Here is a 25,078-nt window from a genome sequence, read left to right as displayed (position 1 = left end):
CATAATAAAGAGATGAACCAACTTGGGATTTGAAAGTTCAGCCTTCTAAGGCAGGTGGTCAGATCCAGTTTTAGTACCCAGAAAGAAACGTAACAAAGCTTCCCACATCATACAGGTGCACAGTGGAGTGCAATGATACCACACTTTTCTTAATAACAGCAGGGAAGATCTTTCCTACAACAGAAGAAGAAGGGAGGAAGCCTACAGAGGCAATCACTAGCCAGAGCTTGACTTCTGTAGGCAATTTCAGGATCATTGCTAGCCTGGTAACCTCAGTTGCTTGCTTTGATCAAGACTTATGAAAACTATTATTCCCACTGTGTGGAGAAACAAAACAAAAGATTCAACTTTGAACCCTTGGGGCCAGCTACTACAGTTCATGTAGCACACTGGTCTTCTATGGGTCAAGGATATTCACAGCTCTACGGGATTTTTTCACGCTTGTATTTTGAAAGGAGGCTCAGTAAAGAATTTTGCTTAGCAAAACAAGACTATGCATCCTCTTTTGCCTTACTTAGTCTCAGAACAACAGCTTTTGCTTTGAGTGATTATTTCAGCTTCCATAATTTTTCTCCAGCACAAAACTGAAGAGAAGCTCCATACAGATCAGATCAGTCATTTGGGCAGCATAAGAACATGGGTAATGTCAGAATGTCATAGAATAGTAATCAGGAAAATCACTACAAAAAATGCACCTGGAAGAAAGACAAAGCTAAAAGTAGCTCACCTGTTGAAAAAAATCTGTTAACTTGGCAAAACCCATTTTTCTTAGAGGACCCTAAGAAGCTCCTAATTAGCACAAAGAATGAAGAATACTAATTGCCACTTGGCAAAACTCTTCTCATTAAAAACACAGGGCACATTTGTGGGGTTTTTTTTTCTTCCTGCCCTCAAAATCCAACTCCTGTTTTACGACAGAAATGACATAAAAGGCTACATCAGAGCAAAAGCACAGTTTTGTATCTACATGTTTGTTCTAAGGCCGAAGGGGAGAACTCTTAGCTTAACTAAAAGGAAAAAAGGAGTGAGAATTAAATCATTAAACTGTATGGTTTAAACAGAATACACAATGGTACTGCAGACTTTAACAAGGAAAGGAAGCAAGGGAGGAGAATCTGAATTAATAGAAACAGGCCTAAGAAGGCAAGCTACTGAGTGGATTTACAGCATAACAGTACAGAAGACAAAGAGCTCATCTACATAGCATAGTTCTAACTGTGATCCTCTCTATGACTCTTCTCCACCCCTGTCAAAAAAATATTATTTAAAGCTGCTTGCCAAATGCATGGCAAAGCATCTAACAGAAACCAGAGATGAGATTTAGAGACACTTTAGAAATAGGTGACAGGGACATACATGTCACTTGAATCAATGGGAGCAATCCAGAAAACTGTTCCCACACCTACAAGGCCTCCAGTTTCATTTTGGACTGCACCACTGCTTACGCGGTTACACAGAGGTGCCTCTGTAGGGTGCTGAGATGTATGACTGGGTAGGTGGCAATGCTGTCTGCTGCCACTCACACAGAAGGCAGACAAAGCCTGTGAGTCACTCAGCAGCTCCACAACTGTCCCGCTTTATCATGCATGTTTCACATGCACCCAACCAACACCACTGAGTAGAAGATGAACAGCATCTGGATTACTACTGGTCATCCAAAATTTAGCCAATGGGACATGTTACTTATCTTTCTTGTAACCAGCTTAGCACCAAGATCTTCCCCATTAATGAAATATGCTCAGAGTTTCAGTACTCACATGAACTGGAAATAATCTGACTCACGTTCGCCTATAATCGGGAAAAAAAAACAAGAAAAAAACCTCAAAACAACACTAAAAACTGTAGAAAAGGCTAGTAGGAAAGTAGAAAGCACAGAAGCATAACCCGTTCTTTCTATTAAAGCTGGGGTATTAAATATGGAACAAACACAAAATTGCTGGAATTATAATACTATAATTATAATTATTATTATAATTATAATACTATAGCCAACTTTATTTTTCTGTGATTAGGCTTTGTGATATGGAGCTGAGGTCCTCAATTTTATCATCCTCCCCAACACATTAAGAAGGCCATTTGTTTTAGGTCTTTTTAATCCAAATGAAAATAACCACAGACCAAAAGACTTAAAACCTATGCCTTTTTCTCTCTGTTTTACGTTTCTGATAAGAATATTGCAGGACTTGTGTCCAAATATGTATTTCAGGTATATATACTCACTGTAGAACAGTGCAACTCCACTTTCAGGTAAACTAACAGCATAGAGAAAACCCTGTATCTGACCTTGAGAAATAAGCAAAACAGCAATTAATGTCAGCTGGATGTATTTCTGATTTCAAGCCATGCTCCTCTGAGATAAGCTTAAATCATCTCATGCTGTCACCCAGTCCAGGGTGCAGTTTGATTCACTTAAACTATGAGCCGCGGTCCCCCTGTTCCTGGCCCCCAGCGGCATCACCTTTCCCCCACCCAGCACACAAACGTGTGCACACACCAGCACGCGCACACACACTCTCCCTGGTCCCTCTGTGCCAGTACTAACAACCAAGCAGCCACACAGTCAGCAAGACAAGCCTGCTGATCCAGCCAAAAAGGTATTCTTTCTGTTTCGCCGGCCAGCTTTCCAGCTGCAGGATCAGTAGTGCCGCCAGGGCCCCCGTGCCAGCCTACAGGCAGGCTGCCTTCAACCAGCTGCGAAGCCGCACCCTGATACTCCTTCCAAACCGGGGCCTGGGAACGCTGTCACCCAATTTACCTGTTTCAGGGTGGAGGAGGCTAATGTAACTGGGAGGGTGTGGCTGATAAAGGTGGCGTTGACTGACAGGCTTGCATGCTTTTGGTTCCTGTATAAGATGCACGGTCCTTGTATCATATGGCTTGGTGTCAGGACTAGTCTGACTAGTCTACCACTAGACTACCACGGTGAAATCTAGAACGTGATGGTGCCCAAGGGCATTGAAGATGTTTGTACCAGCTGGCACATGAAATAGACCCTATGGGACATGCATACACCCCCGCAGTGGCTACTGGAAGCCAGGTGGGAGATGTGGGGTATTCCAACAGGCACCAGCCACATCTATTGAGGCAAACAACTCTGCCAGAACCATATTTTGCTCTAAAGACACAAGGACTTGATTTTTTTGAAGGGTCTTAAACATTACAGCTCTTACTTATGTGTACATTTCCAAAAGAGGTATGCACCATTTATCTCAAGTCCTCAATGGATATCGGGTACTTAAAAAGAGGAACTTTTATCTTATCTAGAAAATGTGCTCTGCAACTGTAGTGCAAAACTGAATATTAAACATGGAAAAAGAAGCATGTACTCTAACTGCTGCATCCTACTATCTGACTTTTGAGAGTCTTGCCTTGTAAGTGCAAAGGTTTCTTCCACCAAGTCTTTGGGGTTTCGAGTGATTAAACACCACCACAGTTAAACTGCCCAGGAATAACCTACATGATATATGAAGCACTGATGCCTTCTTTATCTGTTAGTAATATAGCCGCCTCATCCTCCCTTTCCTAACACCTACCCTTGTGGGATCCTCCACACCTGATGCAGAACCTAGCACTGGTGGCAAGGTGGCTCTTCTTCCTTTTTGTGAAGATGCTATGTATCCATGCAATTAGTGCATTGCAAAATTGAGCAAACCTGAATTTAAGGGCAAGCCAACAAACAAGTAAAATGGTATGGTAATAGACATTAGAAGAAATAGTTTCTTGTTCTCTTTCCAGGTAACAGATGAGCCAAAAATGCTCATGAGACAGAATCAATCTGCTGGCTAATAATCTGGGGGAAAAAAAACCAAACAATCCATCAGCAGTTATAATGCCATTTGAGTACAAATATTTGTCCAACCTCCCTTTCAGAATAGAGCTCCAGAACTGTAACAAAAGTTGGTCTCTTCTTCTGGCTATTGAATTCATATAGATTTTTGCCCTCATTAGGCAAAAGCATAAGTTGTTCATGCACACAACATGGCAAGAAACGGAGTGATGATGTTAATACATGAACGAGAAAAACAGGAGACAAGTTTTTAGGAGCATTAATTCAGCAGAAGTCTGAAACAGCATTTTACCACCAGTCAGAGTCTAAGGTAAAGCCTCCAATACCAAAGAACACCAGCTTGTAGCTCTACTGCGCAGTCAAAGGGTACAAACACCACAGTGACTCTCCATCCAAATGGCACATCCATGTGCACAGAACCTGTGCATTAAGGTTCTCCCTTGTGACTGAAGGCAGCTTCATTCTCCAAAAGCCCAGAGGATTTTGAGAATCATGTGGAGTAATGTTTTCCACTTAATTACAGCTGCATGCATGCTTAAATGTAATACACTTAGTCGTCAACAGTCAAGACTAAGCTGTCATACAGGTATGAGCTCACACCATTTTAGTAATTAGGGCTCTGATTAAGAGAGGACAGCTGTCCTGGGTTCAGTTTAAACCACGACAACAGCTTTAAACAAACACTGCAGAAGTTCAGCAAATACTTAACTGGCTTCCTGTATTCAGGTCCAAAAACCTGTTGAAGCTACTAGACCTTAGAAGAAAAGCATGATAATGTACCCTGCATAGTAGCACATCAAAACCAACAGGGTACACACCCTACCCACTTGTAATTAAAATTAAGAGATGGAAATTGTATCAAGGTTGGATAAGTTAAGTTTGCAGTTCGGATCAGATGGCACTCACACAAGCAAAGCTGTCTGCTATGTCAACTTTGTAGCCCTTATTTTTAATAATAAACTGCCTCAAGTTTTATTTATTCCTCTAAAAGGAAGCCTCAGGCTCTGTACTTCACTGGCAGCTTCTTGTTAAGTCAGCTTCCACACATACACCCCAGAAATTGTATATTGTTTCTATGTGCGCTGATGTTTCTCACAGTGGTGGTCACAGTAACTCATCTGTCCCAACATGTCCCATGGTAGAACAAGAGACTCCTCAGCACCTGGAAATATGAGGAAAAACCCCAAAAGAAGCTAACCCAACCTATGCGCAACTCTCAAAAAAAGACCCCCATCAGATCTATGCCCACCACACTTTGTTAATGATACACTGGGGACAATCAAGGTTCTGGTTTTGGAGACTTGAAAACAAGGCTACACAAATACAGAATGGAAAGTGGTAGCTTATGAGCCAGTTCTGGACACCACGCTTCAGAAAAGCCATGAAGATTTGCAGAGGGGAGACAAGGAAGGAAAACTAGAATATTTATATACACAGAAATGATAACTCAATTGGCAAGTCTGCAGAAATTAGAGATTTGATACAAAGAAGCAAAGACCAGAGGAGTGATACTAATAGCGTTCAAATGCATAAAGGGCTATTGCGAAGAGTGAAACAACATGTCTTTACTTTTCATGGATGCAAATGGAATAATGTCAGCAAGTAAGATTTCAGACAATATTCCTATTAGCAAGCACCATGATACAGACAGTGAGGAATTGGAATTGATTTGCCTAAGTTTGTAGACTCATCATCAAAATTATTAAGCAGAAAGTGACGCAAAGAAAAAAGAAAAGTCACATCTGCAACAGATTACATTAGATAAAATGATCCTAACAGGGAGATGAGGCAGATGACTTCTCAAAGTCCCTTTAATACCCTTTTAAATAAATAGTCATATATATGTTATATAGAACAATTATTCTCCTCCAAGGAACCAACTTTTTAATAGTTTTTTTGCCTAGTTTCCTGTTAGCTCTCTTCTTATATACCTAGCCTTTTAGGTTTTGTGCTAGCCATCACAGAAATAAATCATTCTTTTTGCAGTACACCTTAAGGTACATTTGCTATGGGGTCATTAAACTGCTACATAAAGCCAGCCTTATGATTAAGACAATGGAATCTGCTAATTGTGAACCTACCAGGTTTATAATGCAGATACTATCAGATGCTTTCAGAATTAAAGACTCAGTTTGATTTCTTTTGCTGTAGGCAGAACACACCTTTGTTTAATGCACCTCTGACAAAAGAGGTTAAGGCTCAAGATTCTGCAGAACAAATGTTTTGAGTTTTCCAAATATTTAAGTTATTTAGAGGAACAAATGCCTAGTTTACTTGTCTAAGAAGATGAATGATAGTTTAAAACTATCTTTGAGGACTGATTTCATGGCAGAGAAGTCAAACTGCTTAGCCGGTGTGAGCAGATGATAACATGCCAATATTGTGCCATGTCATGTTTCTTCCTTTTGGTCCCTTCAGAGCCAGAGTGACAGGCACACTGAATTAGGAGGTGGGCAGTGGCAGCTGCACCAGCCAATGGAGAAACCAAAGCCTACAACCACCAACTGAATGGGGCAGCTCAGTGGCTGCTCATCAGTCAGCCTAAGGATAGTGGAACACACCCAGGAACAACCACATCCTTGAAGATCTGAGGCAAACCACAGAGGTTTGCACAGAGCAAAACATCTGTATTGTCCTCATGGCAGCAAACACCCAAATTCCTCTTTACTGTATTATATTATACATATGCCTCTTGTAATAGCTGTAATTAACAGGTGTGGAATAGTTTGTCAACAGCTGTCATCATAAAGCTATGGTATTTATCCTGCAAGCACAGCAGTAGCCTGTGAAGATGTATCCACTGACCAACCTTCCCTTTCCCACAAAACACAATAAATAGATAAATGAAATTGCCCTCAAACAGAAACTGAACACACACTGGCATGTGAGGAACTGTTCCCCTACCTTGATAAAGTCTGATTACATTAAACAGGTGGGCTGATATTGCAGTATGTGGTTTCCTCCAAGTCAGGAAAGAGTCATTCACCTAAGAGCAACTTACACCACCAATACTGGTTATTTGTTTACTGTTATTTAGTAACTATTATACAATTGTTCTCACTACTGCTATTACTGAAAGAAGACAGCTGCTCTGGAACATTTTTTCTAAACCAATGCTACATTTACTCTCACTTGTAACTCAGTGCAAAGCAATAATCAAATAGATATAAATATGTTTAGATTCCAATGAAAAGTACATCATTCATTACCAAGGAATTACCTTAGGACTGAAACAAAAAGAAAGTTTAATACAACACAGAATCCTGAAACATTAGTACAGCAGAGGACAAGAAGAAACTAAAAAGCTTCATGCACTAAGCAATACTGCAATGTTTTCTGTCAACAAGAAGCCCCACACACCTTTTCACTGCATCCAGTAAGCTCGGGGTGGGGGGGGAAGGAAATAGGGAGGGAGGATTCTCTGAAAATATGTATTTAAAAATTATTTCAGAGGATTTGTCTGACAAATACTGTCTTCAGTGTAGTGAACGGAAAAAAATAACTTCATTTAATGGAGCCAATAATTTTACTTCGTGGGAATCTCAATACAGAATCCTTGAGGTTTAAAATATACAATCATTTAGACCAGGAAAGTATCTGTCTTAAGGTAGACTCACTGATATGCTGCACACTCCATGTGGACAAAAAATATATTGCCATTAAAAATACTTTATCGGTTTGAAGCAAATTCTTGCAGATAAACTACTATGACAGCTAACATGAAAAAAAAAAAACAAAACTACAAAGCACCATCAAAGGTGTTCAACAGGCAATAATTTAAAATGATAGATTAATAACATTTATGTTTGTAGAATTTCTTGTCTATCCCATACAAATTATTTTTTCATTTCTAGCTAGTATTGTGCTGCTTCTTTAGCTATCCTGCATATTTTAAATTGTATTCTACTTTTGATTTATTAAACTTCATCTGGCTACAAAGGGAAAAAAGAAAGATGAGAGAACACAAAACTTTCTAAGTAGCTTGAGCCTTCAATAATTAAATATCAACATGCTGTAGTTAAACAGATCCTTGTGTTCTCTTTTTCTCAACCTTAGGTATCAGGATCTAGTAAAAACTCAGTGGAAGACCACTGCAGGTAAAATACTGAGGTCAGTGAAGAGGGAGAAAGAGCTGTAATACAGCACCGGGGGGGACAGACAAGAGACATAAAGAAATGAACAGTTTTTCATTACATGACTGCCATATATTCTAAACCAAAAAATACGGAAATATAATTGGAATCCCCCTGAACTCTACTGATTTACACTCCTGGCTGCAATCAAATTGAGATCTGATGAAGGTCTACTACAGAGACACCAAGATAAATGAAGTCACTAGGTTCAGTTTTGGTAATGGTGACAATAACTGTTTTTCTGAATGGTAACTTTCCCACAATGCGTGCATTAATTGTAGGCTTTGTAAGACAAGTGTCTTGTTTGGTACAGTTTCCTGGCTGGAAGGAACTAGTTACTGCCAGTTGGCTGTACCAGACAAATCATATAAGCAAAGAAGGGCTGATCCTAATCTCTCCTCATGAAATGCTAATATTACAGTATCAATGAAGAATTCAGTACCTGTGTTGCTTCGCATGCACAGCTCCCAGCTGAACTTTGGACTTGCAAAATTGGTTGTTATATAGGACTTTCTCATCTTGAAGTAAAATCATGTTCAGTGATCCTAAAAAGCATCTGGGAAATCCCAGTGGCCTCTGAGAGGCTCACCAGCTCTGAACTGTGACATTCTGGTTACTGGCACCAGGGGCCATTCCCTATGTAAGGGTTTGACAGTAGAGGGGAGGGGGTAAAATGTGTCTAGCTATACTTCAGATCTAATTACATCTTCTTATAGCTCTGAGGATTTTATCACCTTTAGTTCCAGAGTGTAATTTAACCTATGCATTCAACCCTCACAGTAATCCTCCCCAGCCTCCAGCTGCACCTTTTTCCTTATGGAAGAAAAAAAATCTCAGCAGATACATCCAAAGACTGGAGCATTAAGAAGCATTTTGCAGCATTTCTTAATCTTTCTTCACTCTTTCCTTCCCAGCACTTCTATGAGAGTCTCCACTCATGAGAGGCAGCATTTTGGAAACACTAATTTCTTCAGTATTATCTGAAATTTAGTAACTCCCCACCTTGGCACACTGACTTACGTACATAAGCCTAATCCCCAAACTCTCACTATCAGAAGCACAAAGAACGCAGGTGTCTGTCTGCCTTATCTATGGGAATTCCTGATAATGGACATCTAATTTTTATTTTCTTCGATAGTCCTTAGGGTGATGCCTCTACTGAATTATTTAAGTCACTCAGTTCCACATTCAAAAGCAGCTACTTCAAAAAATCAGGGCTTGCACTTCCACAGTACTTTGCAGCTCAGTTCACAGAGCACTTCATTTGTTTGGAAGCCACCTAGGCAGGTTACCACAAAACAGTTCACCTTAGCTATTACTCTCCTTCTCCGAAAGGCTTATCAAGTCTAGACTCTGTAACCTTAATTTATCTTCACAGCTTTGCACACTAAGCAAGGACCTTGCAAATTTCTTAGCCTTTGTAATGCTGTGAAGATGCACGTCTAAGCACTCTAAGATACAAGTTTAAGGTGAGTTGTCCAAAAAGAAACAAAAAGTCCATGGCTCCCTGATCCCAAACTGAACTCTAGACATTGTTATTTGTAGAAGTCATTTGACCTTCATAATAGGCTAGTCTTCTGCATAGTGAAAATAGGTGGAAGGAAAGAAGGCAAAGGCTACTTTTACCCTCCACATATCTAAGCAGTGCCAGAGGGGCCAGATACATTTAGATTCTTCTTAAGTTACTCAGAGACCATTCTGAAACATCTAGAATAAAAGCAAAATGCTCCTTTCATTAACTTATGCATGTGTCAAGGTTTTATTGCAAGTCATATATATATATACACACAAGGTTGGCCTAATAGACATATTTTAAGTAAAGGGTAAGCTGATATGAGGTGACCTAGGCAGAGTGGCAGTGTCACAGTGGTTCTTGATTTGTGATTTTTGTAGTGGGGCAAAATAACACAATCCTATGAGCAAAAACAGTGAAAGAAAAAATGGCTAAATACTTAGCCTTTCTCTCCCCACACCCAGAGTAGGTCCTGGAGAGCAGCCCAATAAACAATAAGCTACAAATGTATAACCCTCCGCTTCGCACACACCAATGACTGCTGTCTTAAGCGCAGATTCAAAAACATGCCAACATTTGTCTTTCTCCCTTTTCTCCTGCACATTCCTTCTGCAGACATCGAACTACAGCTTCGTATCAGGGAACCAGTTGCCTGCCACAAGGTGATTTGGAGAGACTGCTGTCTCAACAAAGCACGAAGATGACTAAATAGTGACAGAGTAAATAATCCCTCAAAGATAAGTCAATAGTGAATAAGAAATTTTATCTGTCAAGAGTTAACATTCAATGAATACTTGCAAAGGTTACACAACATCAAATCTACAAGCAGTTAGACATGAATTCCTTTACGTGTGCTCACCAAGGAAGCCTACAGAGGAATAGATCCCATTTGACTTCTTGAGAAAAAGCGTTGACAACAGCAAGTTGTATGTATAAACTCATAGAGAAAGGGATTGTATCCTAAAAGATTGTTAGTTTACAGACAGATATCTTACAGTAAAGATGCACTTTGTAAATATTTCTTAGGAAATATGTTAATTTCCATTAAAAATACTTTTTTAAAAACAGTTATTGAGGAGGATAGTTTGTAATGAGTAAAAAAAAAAATAAATCTGTAAGTGGTTAAAAAACCCAAAACATTTGTTGAACATACACACATCACCACCCTCCTCCTGAAGCCATAAATAGTTTAGAATTTAACTTGTAGTTAAAGCTGACAGACCACTGAAAAGCTTAACTCAGTTTTCACTTCTGTCACTATTTGCATTTTTCTTTTTTTCAGTTACATAAAAGCATTAATCTGTTTGGATTTTCCTCTTGAATATACTTTTCAAGTTCTCATATATATTTCTATCATGACATGATATTTGCCCGATAAACTTTGTGAACACATAGCTTATGATGTTATAAACATTCTATTTAATTAAAAAAAATTAAGAATCCTCCTAAAATGTGCAAGCAGCAGTTGTATATTCTGAAATTCAAGCTGTAAGTATACATCCCTTAAATTTTCCTACCTTCTTGAATAAATAGATCCTCTGAGGTTTCTCAGGTAAGGTATATTTTGGATTACTTAGGCTATCCAAAGAACTTTTTTGCCACTCTGTGCAATTAGAGCCGAAAGTGCATTTATCTTGCTATAAATAAGGTGACTCTTAAAGAATGAAGTTCAGAAGTGTTAATGTCAACTCTTTAGCGGATATATCTTTGATAGGGTAATTCTGTATCTCAAAGTACCTAGTCTAGTTTAACTCAAATTTGAAATTACTTCTGACCTTTGTAATATACCCAAGCCAGAAAAACTGGTGGAATAATTCCAGAATTAAATTATAAGAGTTTTATCATAAAACCTAAGTATTTACAGAGCTGTTTTGAAAGTTAACATTTAAATATGGTGTTAACTCAGAACTAGCCCCAAAATCATACAAAGTATAACTGAAATGTTTCAACAATCTATGTATGGAATAATTCAGTTCATCATAAACAAATCCTCTCTTGCCAGTCTTACAGTACTTGGGTTTAGGTCTGCTGCTTCAAAAGAGAAAAGTGCACTGGCACTTAGCTGTTGCTGTCTCTTTCTTTTACCGCAGTGAAGGATATTTTACAGCTATGGATGACCTTATTTAAACTATAAACAAAAGCTTTGGATGTCCCAGGTTAGAAATGTTAAATAATGAAGAAAGCAGATCAATACACAATGGGCAGAAATTCCTACTGTATGGAAGGCATGGTTAACTGTGGCTTTTCTTAAATTATAGAAGTATTTTTGCATTGTCTTGAAGTAATATGCTATTCCTCTGTGCAGGAATTAATTTAAACCACTGTATACAGATCTGCATTAGAATCCACATCCTTATGGGCTTTGCAGTAAACCAAAACATCAAATTTTTTTGCATTTACATGTAAGGTCATGGATACCTCTTTTACCTGTTTGCTTACATACACATATATCACACTGTTATAAACAATTTATAATAAAAGCATTTTAGCTTTTAGTAATTTTTTCTTTAAAGTGTTCAAGGACAGTAACAGTTTTTACAGCCTGTAAAGAGACCCATAAGGCTCTGTTCAAACAATGGCATCATTATACAATCATAGAATCACAGAATGGTTTGGGTTGGAAGAGATCTTTAAAGATTATCCAGTCAATGGGCATGGACATCTTTCAACAGATCAGACTGCACAAAGCCCTGCCCAGCCTGGCCTTGAACACTTCCACGAAGGGGTTCATACACAGTTTCTCTGGGCAACCTGTTCCAGTGCCTCACTATCCTTGTTAGCCAGTGTAATTGTTCAGAAAATTTAGGATTGCTGGTCTTCAGACTGACTCTTAAATAGCAGCCTTCAATGATCTTCCACACTTAGCAACTCAGCCTGTCTATCTAGACTACTAAAGCCACCCAGTACTAACAGGGTTTTCAAGAAACCATGCAAGGAGTCTGCACCTATGAACATTGTCAGCTAGAGGCCATACAGTGTTTTGAACACTTGAGCCAACATTTACAGCACAATTTCTGAGCCAGTTTCCACAGATGTCGAGTGTACAATTTCACACATGCGAGATGGCACAAAGAAAGTCCATAACAGAATTAAGACAGGATGACCCTTTCAGCATGACTTTAGACCTATGCCAAGCTAAACTGATACCACAGGCACAGCTTTAGACAGCATAACAAAGCAGGAATACACACTGGACCATTAATACTTTGTGATGGTTTTGGCTGGGATAAGAATTTTCTTCATAGCAGCTAGTAGGAGGCTATGTTTTCGATTTGTGCTGAAAACAGTGTTGATAATACAGGGGTGTTTAAATTACTGATGAGCAGTGCTCACACAGGGTCACTGTGTGAGCACTGTGTCACCCTTCTCATCCCACTCCACCAGTGAGTGGGCTGGGAGTCACAATAAGCTGGGAGGGGATAGAGCCGGGACCCAAGGAATCCCATACCACACAACGTCATGCTCAGCATAGAAAGCTAGGGGAAGAAGGAAGAGGGGGGATGTTCTGAGTGATGGTGTTTGTCTTCCCAAATAACCAGTAAGTGTGATGGAGCCCTGCTGTCCTGGGATGGCTGACCACCTGCCTGCTGCTGAGAAATGCTGAATGAATTCCTTGTTTTGCTTTCCTTGCATGTGGGGCTTTTGCTTTATCTATTAAACTGCCTTTATCTCAACCCACAAGTTTTGTCACTTTTATTCTTCTGATTCTCCCCATCTCCCACCCTAGGGGGAGTGAGCAAGTGGTTGGGTGGTGATTAGCTCCTGGCTGGGGTTAAACTACAACACACTTTAAAGAGACTACTAGATTCTACCACCACAAAGAAACTGGTCATGTGAAGAAAGCAAAAAGCCACCACAGAAGCTTTAGGAAAGGTTTACAATTAGCAAGAAGAGAGTACTTACTTAAAAGCAAAACTGAAGCATGACTCTCACCCAAAAAATTCCACCAGCATTGCTATCTGACTAACTGCTATATATGTTAGCTCTTCATATCATACAGCTGGAAGATCAAAAGTTACAGTGCATTTGATGTCCAAATTAAGGCGCTGGCCTTAGTCACAGTAAAATAAGCGAGTTTTCAAATGTTTTTAAAGGAAAAATAAGTATCGGGGGGGGGAGAGGAATCGAATTTGGAACAGTTAAATTACAGTTCACTTTTACTGAGAAACTAAGCTTCTCCTTCATTAATATAAATCTAACCACGCATATTCTAATCGGACAATAAAAAACCACAACCAATTTTGCATTGTCCTGTAAACAGTAAAGATAAATCTAAACCCATGATAAAGAAAATGTATTTCTATATACTCAAAAAAATACACGTAAATTTCGGGCTGGGAGTAGGGGAACAAGCACAGCATTGCCATCTCATGCTCACTGTATTTTACACATTCAGAGAAAGTAACAGCTTAAGTCAATCACGTTTGACTGCTATCCAGTTATTTATACGACTAAATGAAGCCGGCGTCCAAGTGGGGAGATGAACTGGCAACTTGCCGCAGTCTTGAATTACAATTTGTATATAATGGAGCAAACTGCAAGCACTCTTAATTGTAGCCTATCTATGTGGATGAAGCTAAGCAGAAGAGTTCAAATAGGCAATATTTTGCTTTAATTAATGATAAATCAAGATGGAGATTTCTTCAGACTGCAGGCCAAGTTGCCCAGGACAGATCTGCAGAAGAACTCGCCCTCCCTCATTACCTGAAGTTTGGGCCGACAGTGGAGTTAGATACACAATAGTCTTCCCTGAGACAGAAAACCTTTGGTACGGTCTTCTCACCCCTGCATTTGCAGTTCCACTGTCTGAACAGACCACCTAAAACCAAAGCAAAACTTCCCCAGGTTGCTGTCAGTCTCAGAGACTCCACAACACGCTGAACTGTACTTTGTCCACAGATACAATAGAGAGGCATGGGCCACAATGAAATAATAACTCAGCCTGGGAAAAGTCATTTCCAGTGATTCTATAGACCTTTAAAGATCATTTTGGGTGGGAGAAGAATGCAGGAGAAATGAGATTATTCCTCCTCAGAAAGGTCATTTCTACTGACTCCATGACCTTTAAAGATTATATTGGGTGGGAGAGGAATGCAGAAGTGAGATTACTCCTTCTCAGCACAAGTGTGTTGAATGGGATGAGACAGATTTCTTCAGACTTGAATATCTCAGAGCAGATTACTAACTCAAATTCCCATCTGGAGATGAGGGGAATCAGGAGAAGAATCAGTATTTGGGGGTGACTTCATGAATAGGATAAAAATTCATAAATTTCATACAAAGCATGATCCTTGGGTTTTGGTCTCTTTTCTAAGTAATTCAAAGCTGAGAGCAGCTTAGAAATTAACTCATTTCCCTAACCACCTATTTATCAAATAATTGTATCACCATATGCAGCATGAACAGCTCTCAGGAGTAGCTTCCGTAACTGTTATGACTCCATCCTGAAGCTCCTACTAATTACCAGCACATGCAGGAATAGTCCACTGGCCTCTTCTGGTGTTCAGAAGTACACAATGAGTAGCTGGCCACTGTTGTAAGATATCTGACGTTCTGGAGCGAATGAAAATACTTACAATAGTCACTTGTGTGTATCACTGTGATTGTGCATTCCCCTCTACTCCTGATACTCAAAAAAAAAAACCAACAAACCCCCCCAAAAAACAACCAAAAAACCTGCATGCATTTCATAGCAAAATTACTTCATTCTATTTTACTGATTTGTAAGCAGCATTTGTGTCCATGTAAAAATGACCTCTTAACATGTACTTAGGAATAGAAAGTCATTCCTGTAGCCTTTTCTTTCTCCAGAATTCACTCTCTAACTGAAACACTGGCCAAGGAACAAATAAACAAACATTAGTAAATACGAGACTGAACTGCCATTGCTTCTCAACAGTAGAGCCTGCCAATGCCAGATATGGATCCAAAGATGCTGCTGGTTTCGCCTCTTTCAGAATAACTTTTCCAAGGAGCTACACCCTCGCCTAGCTTGCTCAGATTCTGAAAAACACTGTTTATGACTGTGGCTGTAATAGTTGACCTAACCAGAAGTGCCAGGACTCAAACCACAGACTTGGGACAGCAATGGCGTCCATAAGCTACAGACTCCTTATTTTGAGAGTCTATGGTATGAGAGTCCCAATCCTAAACCACATAAAATGGCTATGCCAGAATAATAGTTCAGATTCTGAAAATCACATCCATATTGTTCAGTCTTTCAATGCCTGGCATAGTTTTAAGTGGGCAACAAATCTGTTTGTTGGATAAAGTCCGGACTGCTAAATAAATAATGATAAATTTCCTAATACTATCGGGCAGCACGTTTCTGCACGTACAACATGTGTTTATCAGTTTCCCACTGAGTTAGAGCTGACTTTCAAATTTCCTTTAATCTTATTATAGTAAACATAGTACAGCTCTCTGGCAAACAAGAGTAACATTCCTCCTGTAATATCATATCCTTCTTTTAAAGAAACCTTAGAGATGTCCAGAAAAGAACTAGGCTCAACTTGGAATGACACAATAAACTTGTTTCCAAAGAAACTTGAGTTTTATAAAATACTAGTTTTTATACCAAAAAAAGAAAGAAAAGAGACTATTTTTACAAGGAGAAGATTGGAAATTTCTGATAGGCACTCAAAATAGCGTTTGCATACATCATACTTTTAAAGTCAGCTAGTGAAATACCAATATGAAAATACTTTTCTAGTTGGAAGCAGTCTACCTGAGCGGAAGGATAAAGCAAGTGGCATTTGGGATGCAGAATTCAGAAAACAGTAGACTGTAGCTTGTGAATAGCAGACTGAGTTTTTTCAATGCTCCTTCAAGAAGAAAGAACATCAAGTGCAGACGATTCAAAAAGAAAAAAAAAAGGCGGATAAAGAAAACCAAGTGGGATTCATTATAGTACAATTTGCATTTAAGGCTTCTCTCCATTTGGGAGGAATTTATGGCAGCGAAAGGTGGGATGTGTCTTACAGTTAAAAAAAAATGAATAATAACCTACATTGTGCTGTTGAATAACCTTGTATAAGTGACTGAAGGGACTTTGGAAACCTGAAATCAAGACAGTTTCAATGACAGAAATTAGGTGCATTTGTTTGCCTTGCTTCAGGGTTCCTATAAAGAAAAAGGGTCATTATGTATCACAAAAAGAGCAAACAAAAGTGCTACTTTCACATCTTTCTGTGATCTCTTAATAAGCCAATAAATTTTCCTAATTATAATTTTCTGTGATATTTGAATCTGCACTTCAGATATGCTCAAGAAGTCAGAAATTCTGGGCTATGACTTTACTTAAGGTTCAGCTTCAGTAAGGAATGGACATATTAAAGAGACAGGTCAGCAATCTTTCCCTGCCTACACAGAATCCAAGGTGCTTACAATTTGTTTCAAAGTATTCACTCTCAGGAACACCTCAGCAAAAGCCATTCTCAATGAAGGATCAGGCAAAATTTCCATGGGCTTCATTAATGAATAATACAGACCAAAGTCAGCAAATATGCTTAGTATAAAGCCATTGTGTGTTGTTATCTGACAGGTGCAAGCCAGAGACCAAATTAAAATGAAATACAATTGATAGCCATCTCACTTTTTTATAGGAGACTTTACTGGATATATCCATTAAGTCATGCAACATGTTCACGCAGTCCCTTGCCTTCTTTACCTGTCAGCCTCTTCTTGTTCTCCACAAAGGACACTGAGCTCCAAACTATGTTGATGGAACAGGAACTGACAAATGATAGATGGATCATAACAAAAACCATGCATAGAGCACGGACGTCTGACATCTGAGAGCCGGGATGTTTTCATCTTGGATAGAAGCTCTGACCCACTATTTATACCCCAATCCCAAGTTCTCCCACATATTTTTAAATGACAACTTTCCAGATGTTATCAGGATGGAGACTGGCCAGATTTATGGTCAGGATCCCACGTAGCTCTAAGCCAAACTAGTGTTTTGGCCTCACTGGAAATGCAATTAGATTTGAGATTTGCATCAGAAAAAAAACCTGCAGTATCTTGCCAGAAATGGTCATGAAGAATTTTTACAGTGCTAGTTTTTTTTTGTTTTTTTTTTGTTACCACTACTGTAGAACACCAGGCTATTTAGTATTATGATAATAGCACTTAAAGCAGAGTAATAGGATAGACTAGACATGGCTGGAAACCACAACAAAACTGCACGGAAATGAGGGAGGACAGCTAGTTCACTAGTAGCACCAGCTCAATACAGTTTTCTAACGCTAGCAAGTGTTTGCACAAGACAAGGTCAACAACGCGTTCTCCATGAGCTGTACAAATGCTGCTTCCAAGTTTTAAGAGAAGTTAAAAATTCAGGAAATTTTTAAGATTTATTGCTGTTAAATCCACAGTCTGATGTTTTATTTGTTCGCTGCCCATCACACTCAATAAAAACTGGTTCCAAAATGAAATTTGGAGGGTAAATAATATTTTTCCTTTCACGGTGTACTTTACTTCTCCCACTTCCTTAACACAAAATAGTCAGAAGTCAAGTGTTTATGAGACTTTTCTATTTTGAAAGTATCACAGTTTTCATTTCTTCTTAGTTTCTTTTCAAATTACGGTTTCTTAAAATACTCATTTCCCAAACAATGAGAGATGAACTTACCTTTTTCATTCTATAAAGAAACTTTAAGTAAAGACAGTAGCATGCAACATACAGTTAAAGTATAATTCTAAATGGCAGTGTAGCCTCTGAGAAAAACTGACCTTAGCAAATCCCCTTTAGTTTTATGACTAATCTAAAATATGCTGCTATAACTCTCACAGATACTATGTAGACAGGAACAAAGAAAAAAAATATACAGAATCTCATAGATAAGGAGATTTCTTCTGGTTATACCCAGAAGAAAAAGATGAATGTGAAAAGTAGATGCTGTAAAATGACTTTTTTGACAACGACAGGTTACAACTGAAGTTGCCATGACTGTATCACACCAGATATTGCAAGACAGATTGCCCTGTTTTAATGTCCTGGAGCAAGAGATTTTTATGATCTGTTTCTCCTTCTGAAACAGGCTTCAAAAACCTGCTTAAAAAATGCGAATAAATGGCTTAATGCACTGAGAGCAAGAAATACCATGGTTTCAAGTGACATGTCAATAGTGTACACAATTCAAATTAAAATCTATACTTCAACTCAGAACAGCTATGCATTGGAATAGGGTTTGCAGTAGACAACCTCTAGCAATAGAAATACAATCATCTGAGAAGGAAAAGCCCTCCTGTTTTTCAGTTCCTGTTCTGAATAGCACAACATTTTCTGTGATCTAAAAGCAGCCTTGGAGCAGTCACCGTGAACCAGGAGGATCTTTTATCGTTCATGCTATACACATGCAACCCTATGATTTCTATCATGATCTCATGAAAATGTGTGCAAAAATGAAGAGTTGGTAAGAAGCCCCATTTCTGACCATCTTCTGTTGCCAAATAAAAAGGATCTGATCCCTAATTGCTCCAATACTACATTTTCAAGTTAGAAATGCTTTCATACAAAAGATAATAATTTGTAATTAACAGAATCTTCCTTTTCTATTTAAAATAATTTTCTCAAAAGCAGCAAACTAAAGTAAAACATACGACTGTAAAGAGACAGCCAAATCACCAAATAACACAAAATGGCAAAGTTTTCTGCTTTACAGTGAAAAGTGCAGAAAAAAAGTATTTTAACATGTTTTAATCAAAAGCTTCAGGTTTTACATGGATGTTTCTAAATATCTCCATGGGCATCGCACTTCCCCACCTTCCTGGGGCAAATGGGCTCAAGAGCGAGAGCATGTTTCCCATCATGTGCTGGGACCCCAGAACTGCCACCACAGATGGCACCTTCTCCAAAGCAGTAATTCTGGTGCCTTGTGGGAAGTGCAGTCGACCACAATGCTACACCCAGGAAACATGGTGCAGCATTTCTAAGTGACAGTTTTTAAGTTCCAAGTTAACATTTCTCACCAGTTCCATAAGCCATGAGGAACATAAACACGGCCTTCTGAACCTTTATGTACAGGAGGGCTACAGCCAGCGGCAGGCAAACAACCATGAAGAAGCACCAGTTGTCCTTTCCTAAGCACAACTGCTGTGTGCATGGTCATCAGTCAAGCACAAGGCTGCCTTATCCCAAGCTCCCATGCAACAAGTAGTCCACTATCACGTGCCAGACTATTAAAAACAAAAGCCATTTTCATTTAGATCTGAAGAGATCTCAGGCCCTACACAAGTAGGGCTGCCACAGTTTGTTGCAGGGTTGCGGTCTCCAGCCGAGCCAGGAGTTTTTTGGTAACACATGTCTAGGCAATGGTGCAAGAAGCAGGGATTAGCCCACACCCTTGGGAAAGACAGTACCAGTTCCAAATGGCATGGTGGTGCACTGGTACTAGTCTGCTGCAGATGGACCAGGTCTGTGTTAGCGCAGTCCAACAGGAACAGGCATACAGCGCAAAACATTTAAGCATAGAAGACACTATCTGTGTTTTACAGGGTTTTAGTTCAGGCTAGTTCTGGTCTGGTCCCACAGACTGAATTTCCAGCAATGACTCAAGCACATCTTCTAGTTTAGATTCATCCTAAAGGAATCCAGCTGGCCCACCATGAGGTATATGAAGATGGACAGTAAGTGGGAACAACTGGAGGACTGGCGTCAAAAGTACACTCCTGACACGAACCACAACACTAATATAAATGCACAACCACACCCATAAGCGTCAGCAAGAGCAAAGTGAAAGACCTTTTCGTGCTGCTCTTGAAAAGACTCTTCGGATGTCTCTAAATCTGCATAGTGCCTTGAACTGCTCATCGAAACCATTCTAACGCAAGAATCAGAAACTGGTAAATGCCAATTTACCCATTCCAAAATAGAATTTATCAGTTTCTGATGTTTAAGTTCAAATTATTTCAATGTGAATTTAGTAGTAGTGTATAGAACTATGAAACTGAGAAGCTGGAATTTACCAGTTACCAAATTTATCAAGCAAAACTACAGCAGGAATAAACCACTTATTACAAAAGAGAGGATCTGGATATACACGATTTACACTTCTCACAAGCATTGACAAATGGTGACTGAAACCAAGCATTTTCCAACATATCAGTATAGTTCAGTTGGCAATTCAGTTATTAGTTTTTTACCCATAGCTACTGCCATGGAAAAAAAAACAAAATCTGCAGAGTTTAATTCTTCAACTTCTCATACCTTTGCTCTATTCCACACTGAAAGTTATGTTTCACGACAGCACAATCTATTTGAAAGACAAACAGAAAGCAAACAGGTTAGCTAACCCAATCAGCTCAAAATCTAGAGTTAATGGCATTTATTTTTGTGGCACCCTTTTAGAGGTCTCATTGATGCTTTTCACTGTCACATCTTTCACTTACTTATCATGCTGCAATGGAAGGCTGAGCAAATCTCGCTGCTACCAGATGCACTTCCTCCCCATGCAAAAGAGCTCTGCATGAAGAGCTGGCTGCAAGAGAGGCAAGAAGGCAAAATTCTACCTGCTATGTTTCTCATGCATCCTACAGCAGTGATTTAGGAAATCAGGCCGCCTTCTTTAGCTGCAGGGTAATTACAGACAAATGTTTAGAGTTTAGGACTTCACTGCGCATCTGGGATGATGGCAGTTCATGAGGACCACGCAACAAAAGTAAGAGAGAGGGGTCCCTTGCTCGGAGCCTGAATACCAAGACAGAACCCTCAGTCCTGGCTCTCAGTAATAAGCAGATTGTTGTTCCTTACTTCAGTTATTTTCTCAGGGCATTTCTTTAAAATACTAGAGTATTATTTTTCTTTACCTTTTGGAAAGAAATGAGGGAAGGCCAGCCTAAGAACTAAGCATCAAGTTTAGCAAGTGAAACATCTGCATTCAGATATATCAGGTATTCTAAGCAAATATTTCAGGCGGTGTGTACTTTTGGAGTTCAAGCAACAAACTAATCCCCCAAGGGAATACAGTATCTGTATTGTATTGGCACCGGTGGGAAGACAAGACTGACGTGATGTTGATTTCTCCTTGGTTTAAGCAAGAAACAGCCTTGAAGCGGCCTGATAAGCAGCTTGCTAACTGGGACTCTGCACAGACATTGCTTGCACCTGCTGCTTCGTGAATCTTGGGAGAACTTAACCTGAGACATTTCCTTCGGGAATCTCAGTCACGGTCATTTGTCAGGCTGAAGTTCACCTGACTGCTCACTGAGCTTTCATTCTGTTTATTTCTCCTCTTTCGGAGAAATAGGAGGTTTAACTTGTTATGAGCTGCTAATTTTGCCCTCAAAAATCCACCAAAAGTTATATAACCACTTTCACAATAGCATGCTAAAAATAAGAGTTGTTCAGTCAAATGCCACTGCAATTTTTTATAAGACCTGCGACTCCAATTCTGCAAGACCTGTGAGAGTGCAAACATTTCCTTAGCTTCAGCAGTCAAGCAGGAGCCCCTTGTGAGACAGACATGGGTTTGTATTATTATAATCCTCATTTGCAAGGGAAAAAAAAAACCACATCAAAACAACACAGTGCATCTATACACAATATAGATATTTCCAAATCATGACTTAAAGTAACGCTATTCGCTTTTGGAGCTGATCCCTTGCGGGGTTTCATAATCGCAAACCATCATTAACCCAAAGCAAAGAAAGAAAGGTACAAAGGGGCACAGGTTTCAAGCACGACGTGATTTTTCACCCGTTTTATTTTTCTCTTTACCCGGGAGGCAGCGCGGAGGCGCGACGCTTCAGACCCAAAGGGACTTGGCCATTCAGGTAACTTCGAGAGCGCTCAGGGCAGCGCACTGACACGCAGTCGCCGCTGCAGCTGGCGCTCGTTAATTCAGCTACGCGCCCCTGCGGCGACCCCACGGGCGGCAGCGCGGGCGCGGAAGGCGCTGTGCCCAGTGGAGACGTCCGGAGGCCACAGCCCGCCCTGGGCCCGCGGAGCTCCCGCGGGGCCAGCCAGGCGCGACGGGCGAGGGTCCGCTGGGCGGCCCCGCGCTGTCAATCGCCACCGCGCCTGCGGGCCCTGCGCGCCACCCCGCACCGCTGCCTCGCTGAGGGGCCGTAGTGTAAGAGGGCAGGGAAGGAGAAGGAGGAGGGGAGCAAGGCGGCCGCCGGAGAAGCGGGGCCGGAGCAGGCGGCCGAGCGCCCCCCGGCCGCCCCATACCTGCACAGAGGCGGGGAAGGGTCTGCAGCGCGCGCCGTCCTGCCAGCTATAGATCCCAAGGGGTGATGAAGCGGGGTGGCGGTCGTCGTCCTCTCGTGCTGCCGCGGGTGCCGCTTGTGCCGGTGGCGGTGGTGCGAAGCCCTCGCTGGCTGCAGATGCCCATAGGCGCGCAGTGGCGGAGAGCGGTGCGTGGCGAGAGCGCGGCGGCTTCGCCGGGTCCCGGCGGTGGAAGGGAGCTCGGCACTGGCTCCGCTCAGCCGCTGCCCGGGGAGAGGATCAAGCCCCAGCTTTCGATTGGCTCCGGTGGCCAAACAGCTCACACCAGCTTGCCCGCCCGCTGCCCGCCTCCCCTCCGCCGCCCCACACGCTCCGCTCCCCCGCGGCTCCGCTCCTCCCTGCCAGTCTCCAGCAACCTGGTGGGCAGACCTAACCCCCTTTGGTTCCCCCCACACACCCCTTCCCGAAGACGATGTCCAATCCCCAGCCTTGTGTTTATGCAGGGACATTCTCGCCCTGGATCTGACAAAACACCCTCCTTCCCTTCGCATCTTCCTCCTTTGGCTTGAAGGACCTGCAACTTTAAGTGTTCATGACATTTTGTGTCATGCTCAATATTCGGAAACGTTTGTTCTCTGAATATTTTTTAAAATATCCTTAGCTGGTAAAATTGAAAGCATGCAGTGCTTGATCACCTAAGGGCTAAATGTGAGGTAGGACAAAACATTCTTGGCCTGAGTTGAGTTTGCCTTTCTTAAACTGTTTGGGTTCCCAGCCCTGTCTTGGTTAACTACACATCAAATCATGGCATGCACAGAAAATAAAATCAGGATGCTAAGCCTTCCCTTCCTGACTCTAGGGTTACTCCATAACTGCAGCTGTGATTGGCATTCCTTGGTGCATCTTTGATGTTGGTATACTTTTTGCTCAGGATGACTTCAGTGGCCTGTGGAGAAGGATTCTGCTTCCTGCAGACATGCTGTAGTCTTAAGTCAAATCTTAGACCTGTCTTCTGGGCAAAAGGGCAATCCTTTGGTTTCAGTATGACCCTCTGTTTAAACAAGAATACAGTTGAACCAGATAAATAGGCCCTTTGGGTTTTCTCAGCTCAGGAAGATGTTGTAATGATTCCAGTAAACACGTTGGCAAAAATGTGTATTAAAATTAGGGAGAACAAAATGATCAGTTACAACAGATGCACTCTTAATTAATGCAGCGACCTGCATTTAACTGATGCTGTTACTGATGTGTTGAGCAGTGTGTTGGTACATCCCTTAAAAGTCAACATTTACCCAAATTTGGCAGACTGTAGCTGTTGAAACAGAAAGAAGTTGCAGAGATACCCTTGCATGACAGCAGCATGTACTTTTTTAAATGACAACCTCCATCACATTTTAAATTGATTCTGTATTTAATTAAATTTCTTACCCCAAATTGTATTCTATTTTTCACTCTCTGGAAAGCATGCATACTTCTGTCTCTTTGGGGGATACAGAACTAGTTAAAAAAGGGGGGGGGGGGGTAGGGGGGGTGTTCTTGGTGTTTTGGTTTTTGTGTGTGTGTGTGTTTTGTTGTTGTTGTTCTTGTTTGGGCAAAAATCAGAAAAATAGAAATATAAATACTGAGAAACATATAAAACCAGACATACTTAGAAATATCCATACTTGGAGTATAATCCATCCCTCATTTTAAATGCTTTATTAGCACAAACATCCCTCAGTGACTTCAGGGGAGCTACACCTCTGGAACACAAAAGTAACCAAAGAAATCCTGTTTCTTTTTAATTATATATTTTTCTTTCACATATTGCCTGTTTAGTTTTCCCTGGGAGAAATGAAATTACTAATTTAGAGGTCAAGCTACATTTCTAGCTGTGGCCCAATAAGCTCAGTGGCCACTGCATCTTCATCACCCCCAACACCTTAACAGCAGGTGTATTATTTCTTCCTGCACACTCCAAACCAGATGACTGGCTGATTATCTTTCAGTATTTCCTAAGTCAGAAGGTGGTGCTTTCCTTCACCCTGACTTTTTCCTTGGACGAATGCTTTCTCTTGAATCGTATTCCACTTTCAAGCCCTTTTTCAGGCTCCCATTTTTGTCCCCAGGCAGGCAGATAGCTGTGTTGAAGGAAGGGGTCTGGTCCTCCAGCTGTGCAGTTGTTGAAGCAAACACCATGGCAGGCTGTTCCCATAGGCTTTCTTCCAGCCACTGGTTTTCAACCACATTACCTTGTTATCTCTACAATGGTTTGATATCCTGCTTTGTGTTATTTCAGAGGAAAACTCTGAAGTCTCTACAGAAGTTTTCCTGTAATAAAGTCTTTGTGTTCCCTCTTATAACACAAGAACTCTCTGGTACAGATGACTTGGGACTTTATAAGATTTTGTACTTCCAGAGTTGCTGCTTGCCATTAGCCATTCTCAACACTGTTTCCTTCTGCGTTAGTTTGGATTCCTTTACAGCACTGATAA

The 25,078-nt window shown here is 40.6% G+C and overlaps 1 protein-coding gene across 2 annotated transcripts in view; it reads right to left on the bottom strand.

Annotated features, from left to right (window-relative positions):
- The window catches only part of GREM2 (gremlin 2, DAN family BMP antagonist), a 37,731-nt gene extending 14,729 nt beyond the window's left edge, over positions 1-23,002 (bottom strand). The window contains exon 1 of one of the 2 annotated variants that reach the window (XM_061471181.1): positions 22,608-23,002. The gene's annotated coding sequence lies outside the window, so the exon portion shown is untranslated. Of the gene's footprint in view, positions 1-22,154; positions 22,283-22,607 lie in introns of those variants that run through there. The other variant, XM_061471182.1, reaches the window with a different exon arrangement.
- Positions 23,003-25,078: the final 2,076 nt, after the last annotated feature.

The sequence above is a fragment of the Pezoporus flaviventris genome, unplaced genomic scaffold (assembly GCF_033815535.1).
Source record: "Pezoporus flaviventris isolate CSIRO_AGI_PZ_B2104156 unplaced genomic scaffold, CSIRO_AGI_Pfla_v1 ptg000066l, whole genome shotgun sequence".
NCBI lineage: Eukaryota > Metazoa > Chordata > Aves > Psittaciformes > Psittacidae > Pezoporus > Pezoporus flaviventris.
Note: the sequence above shows the minus strand (reverse complement) of the source record. Positions and strands in the feature narration are given on the sequence as shown.